The sequence below is a fragment of the Phodopus roborovskii genome, unplaced genomic scaffold (assembly GCF_943737965.1).
Source record: "Phodopus roborovskii unplaced genomic scaffold, PHOROB, whole genome shotgun sequence".
Taxonomy (NCBI): domain Eukaryota; kingdom Metazoa; phylum Chordata; class Mammalia; order Rodentia; family Cricetidae; genus Phodopus; species Phodopus roborovskii.
This window is the reverse complement of record NW_026126828.1, coordinates 281,081-287,080: the sequence shown is the minus strand read 5'-3', so window position 1 is coordinate 287,080 and position 6,000 is coordinate 281,081. Positions and strand designations below refer to the sequence as shown.

Here is a 6,000-nt window from a genome sequence, read left to right as displayed (position 1 = left end):
TAGGAATGAGTGGTGCAGCCACTGCTTTGCTGGGCCTGTTTTCTGCCCACTCATAAAACCTTGGGCTTGCACATTTCCTCCTGGGTCTCCCTTTTTTTGGTAGGGGCCTCCTTCCTGCTGCATGAGGCACAGAATGGACCCCATATCTAGCATTGCAAGATTACAGCAGACACACCCACCACTGCCTAAACTCCTGGCACTAGACTCCTGCATGGTAGTCCTTGTCATACCACTGCCTCTGTGAAGGTGCTGCAATGGAGTAAGGGCCCATGGCTGGAGATACGGGTGCTCCTGGAAATTATCTGGTCCATACCGTTGCTTACAGCTCCATCCAATGGTGCCTCTGTGGCCAGATATGCTGCTCGAGCCCAGGCCACCAGGAGAGTTGCAGGGCTAAACCAAGTGCCATTCCAGGCCAGATCATACAATCTGTGGCTACCTTGGTTGAACTCCATAGCTGATTGCTCACTAGTTTCCTCTCTCTTTATTCTGCTCGACTAAGGGACAGAGGAGGGGCACTGAGGCCCCATGTGTGGGAGGATGCTTTAGCTTCACACACTTGATGGATTTTGGTTGCTGCTTTGGCCAGTGGTTCTGCTCAGATTTCTCCTAATAGTTGTAAACTCACAATCGTTCCCTGGCTGCTTAGAAACTTGCATCTGGAATTTCTTTTCAACTGAGAGCCATTTGTGTCCAAGGGTTTGTAATGAACCCCATGAATGCTACTGCTCTCTACATTTCCACCAATCGCCTAATGTTCAACCATGACCCTGGAGACCCCAAGGCATTTCAAGAGATTATCAGGATCCTTCCTTACTTGCGACAGTCTCTCTCTTCCTGTGTTTGTGGACATTTGCTACAAGATCCTATTGCACCCACCAAATCCACCTGTCAACAATATGTCTGCAAAACATGTAAAGGCAAGAAAATGATAATGAAAACTTCATGTAGCTAGTGCATAGATTATGAGCACTTTGAGGGAAACAAGCAGTTAAGCATCCTGGTAAACTGCTACAAGAAACTATGTGAATATATAACCCAGACAAGACTGGCACAGGACATAAGACAAACAATTGATTGTTCTTTTGATATTTTAGCTTTACTCAATGAAGGATCATTGTTTTGTGAGGACATAGAGAAACCTTCAGACTCATCCTTCACTCTGTGTTTGACACAGTCCCCTTTACCTTCAACCTCAGAACCCATAGCAGATCCCCATGCTAATTTATCTCCAAAGTCTGAAAGTGCCCTCAGCATTGCTATTGGCAGTACTGTTGTCAATGGTTTGCCTACTTACAAAGGGCTTCAATAGATAGATTTGGTATAAATATGCCCTCACCCGAACATCCAAATATGATCGACATGTATAATACTGTTGATATAAAAACTGAGGATCTGTATGAGAGCCTGTCACCTGTCTGTGACACGGTAGCCACTGATTTGTGCTCCACAAGTATTGATATCTGGAGTTTCTATGAAGAGCCAAAACCTGGTGACTCTCTTTTGCTGAGTGATGAGAAAGTAATCCGCAGTTTAGAAACTGTTTCAAATACAGAGGTTGGATGTCCTAATTTGCATCCAAATTTGGAAGCCACTGTATCCAGTGAACCTTTTTTGCAGCTTTCTTCCAAGTCTCTTAGCCATAATATTTTTATGTCTACCAGCACTATACCCCATGTGTTATCATGTACAGCAGGAACTCCAAAGGTAGCAAAGTTGAATCAAAAAAGAACCAGATATGAAAGATACAGTGAAAAAGTTAAGCCACTTCCAATTTCTACCATAATCAGAGGCACAACCCTTGGGGCATCTGCTCCTGAGACAGTAAAGCATGAAAGGAAAATCTTCCTTCAACCTATAGCTACTGTTTCCAATTGAGGTACAACACCCAAGACCACCAAAACTGTACTTTTATCTACTAAAAGCATGAAAAATTGTCATGAACATGGATCCAAGAAATCCCACTCTAAATCCAAGCCAGGTATTCTTTAAAAAGACTAGGCAGGAAAGGCAAAGATTCTTAGTCATCATGTTATGCCAGGAAGTCCTACCAAGTCTGTGTGCAAAAAGCCCCAGGGAAAGAAAGGATGTAAATGTGGGCATGCTATGCAAAATCCAGGTAATCTTACATGCAGCAGCCAGTACTGACATTGTTACTCTAACCAGAAAGCCTGTATTCATTGCAGATGCTGAAGGCTGCCAGAACTCCTACCCGGCCAATGGGGAGAAGAAGCTGGAGGCATTTGCTGTGCAAGTGAAGGCCTTGGAGCAGAGCAGACTCACATTGGGTGTTAATGTGACCAGCAATGCTGTGCGCAACACAAGTACCAGTACCAGTGTTATCAATGTCACTGGGTCCCCAGTAATGACATCTTTAGCTGCCAGTACAAATGATAACAAAAGTTTGAATGAAGCTATGGATATGAGATTTGAATGTTAACTCAATGGGTCTTGAAGCCTACCCTTGGTAGGAAATAGCTACAGTTTTATGGCAGCTATTCTGTTGGTTTAACTTGCCGGAATTCCTGCATATAGATCACTTGTATCATGTGTTTTCATTGCTAAGTTATATGTGTTAGTGTCGTGGAAACAGTGTGCAGATAATGGAGGGGTACCCTACAATTATATGTTCTTAGTTCTTACAGAACCTGAGAGTTTGAGAACAAATGCTGATACAAGATGCAACTGATTTATACAAAATGAACTTTGGCAAGGAAAATAACCTCATTGTTTTTGATCATGCTTTGTGCATAATCAAAGTTGATGATTAAATGTAAGGAAGTAGCATCAAGTAAGTTCATTAGGATTGTGCTAGTTTTTTTTTTTTTTTAATAGTGATTAGTTTATCAGGCACAGCCTTCTGATTTCTGATGCCACAGAGAACTTTCTCCTGTTGAAAATTTGACGTGTTCAGCTCAACTTTTGCACTGACATAATACCGATTATGATCATGAAAATTGGCTACTGGCTTGTATGAAGCAGTTCTTAAATCAGCAGCATCAGCAGTATTATGAAAGAAAATTTCCCACTCATTAGGATGTCTTAAGAAATCTGTCTTTTACCTATATAATAAGAATTTTGTGACTCTAAAGACCCAATAAACTCTACCAGGGAAGTCCTACAGTTGATAAACACCTTGATCAAACTAGCAGGATACAAGATAAACTCAAAAAAATCAGTAGCCCTATTTTTTTCAGACGACAAAGAGACAGAGAAAGAAATCAGAGAAACATCACCCTTTACAATAGCCACAAGCAACATAAACTATCTTGGTGTAATGCTTACCAAACAAGTAAAAGACCTATATAATAAGAACTTTGTGACTCTAAAGAAAGAAATTAAAGAAGATACCAGAAAATGGAAAGACCTCCCATGCTCTTGGTTAGGTAGAATAAACATAGTAAAAATGGCAATCTCACCAAAAGCAATCTACAGATTCAATGCAATCCCCATTAAAATCCCACCACAATTCTTCACCGACCTTGAAAGGATAATAATCAACATTATATGGAAAAACAAAAGACCCAGGATAGCCAAAACAACCCTTTACAATAAAAGAACTTCAGGAGGCATCACCATTCCTGACTTTAAGTTCTACTACAGAGCTATAGTTCTGAAAACAGCTTGGTATTGGCATAAAAATAGACAGGAAGACCAATGGAATCGAATTGAAAATCCTGATATTAATCCACACACCTATGAACACCTGATTTTCGACAAAACAGCTAAAATTATACAATGGGGCAAAGACAGCATCTTCAACAAATGGTGATGGCACAAAAGGATGAGGGTGTGTAGAAGACTGCAGATAGACCCATGTCTGTTGCCAAGCACAAAACTCAAGTCCAAATGGATCAAAGACCTCAACATCAATCCAGCCATATTGAACCTCTTAGAAGAGAAAGTAGGAGGTACCCTTGAACAAATTGGTATAGGAGAACATTTCTTGAATATAACTCCAGGGGCACAGACACTGAAAGAAACAATTAATAAATGGGACCTCTTCAAACTTAGAAGCTTCTGTAAGGCAAAGGACAAGACCAAACGGCAGCCCACAGACTGGGAAAAGATTTTCACTAATCCTATATCTGACAAAGGGCTGATCTCCAAAATATACAAAGAACTCAAGAAACTAGTCAACAAAACACCAAATAACCCTATTAAAAAATGGGGTGCAGAACTGAAGAAAGAATTCTCAATGGAGGAAATCAAAAAGGCTGAAAGACACTTAAGAAAATGCTCCACATCCTTAGCTATCAGGGAAATGCAAACCAAAACAACTTTGAGATACCATCTTAACCCTGCAAGAATGGCAGGATTATTCTAAGAGATTCACATAAAGTCCCTCACAGAACTGGGAAGGGACAAGTCCCCCAGAGCTCAGGTGAAGTGGGGGAGGACAGCGAATGAGAGAGAAGTAGAAGAAAATGAGGGGGAGGAAAGGAAAACATGTGCGACCAGGAATATTGAGCCTGGTTAGGAATAGAAGATAGAAAAAAGAGAGAGACAGACAGAGACAGAGAGAGAGAACATAAAAGAGGGAGCCAATATTGGTTTGAAGATAAAATTGAACACAAAGAAAGGTCGAGAGAAGTATAAGACTGCTCCCAACTAACAAGTTGAGCTTACGGGGAAAGGCTATCATAAATGCCCTTCCCAGAGAGTGAGATCAACAACTAACTTCTCCAGGGCGCCCTCAACTAATGCCTGTTGAAAACAGGATGAAACACCCATACATAAACACTGAGTCAAACTAGAACTGAGATGCAGATGGAGAGGACAAGACCATGCTGCAGAAACACATAGAGACAGCTTACCTCAACAAGGAGGAGCTAATGGCCACTAGACTGATAGCTGGGAAGCCAGCATGGGACTGACTCAGGCCCCCCTGATTATGGGTCTCAGCCAGAAGGACTGAGCAGTCAAAGAGACCTCAGAGAGTGGATCCAGGAAGTATCCCTGGTTCACAAAAGAACTTTGTGAACATATCCCCCATGGAGGGATAACTGCTTAAACTAGAGACAGGAGAGAAGTCCTAGTCCCTACTTCCCAAGACCTGTCAGATCTACATGACCCCAACTGGATGGCACTCCCCTACATATGGAATTGGGGTGGGGGGGGATTGGAGGGGAGGGTGTTTAGAGTGCATGTGAGAGGGCAGAGAGGGTAAAAAGGGAGGGAAGGAGGGAGGGAGGGCTGGGGGGGAGGGAGCGATGGAGGGAGAGGGAACTGGGATCGACATGTAAAATAATAAAAATGCTTTGACTCCAAAATTTAAGTTGATGGACAAGTTACTGGGGAAAATGATTTCTATTTTTGTTTCCACAGAAAATGAAAAGATGTGGATTCCTTTCAGCCTAATGTGGTTTGATCACGCCAGACCGCCTGAAACAGAGTACAAGCTGATCCTACATTCAAAACAGCTGGACAAAACAGCCCTACAGACTACAGCCAGGATATCTGAATCTTCTTCGAATCCCCCAAGACAGCGCCCCTTACTAGCAGGAAGTATTTTGGAAATAACGACGCCCAAATTCCCAAATATTGTGTATAAATGTTTGTTTTCATTTAATTGGACTGTTATATAAAATTAAATAAAATTAAAAAAAAATTATAAAAAAAAATCTGTCTTTTAAAAGAAAGATGTCTTTAAAAAGTGAACAAATAAGTTCTGTCTTACCACTAATGTTAAGCAGTTTATACTTTAAATATTTGAGGTCAGCCCCCTTTCTAATTTCTGACTCACTTCTATGAAAAAATTTTAAGTCCTTTCATTTGAGCAATGTTCTATTTGTTAAATAAAGTGAAGGGTCGTTTTATTCTGAACATAATTGAATTTATATAGTTCATAACATATTTTATAAAATGTAAAATTATTTAAAAATTGGGTTATACTTAGAATAATTTTGGAATAATGCCCTAAATGTTCCCAGATTTGTACATTATATTTATAGCCATTGATGATTTATTTATTCCTCCTTGTCTCCTAGTCCCACCTAT

General features: G+C 40.8%; 1 pseudogene; it reads left to right on the top strand.

Annotated features, from left to right (window-relative positions):
* Positions 1 to 706: 706 nt before the first annotated feature.
* On the top strand, positions 707 to 2,440 carry LOC127214629 (E3 ubiquitin-protein ligase MSL2-like; annotated as a pseudogene).
* Positions 2,441 to 6,000: the final 3,560 nt, after the last annotated feature.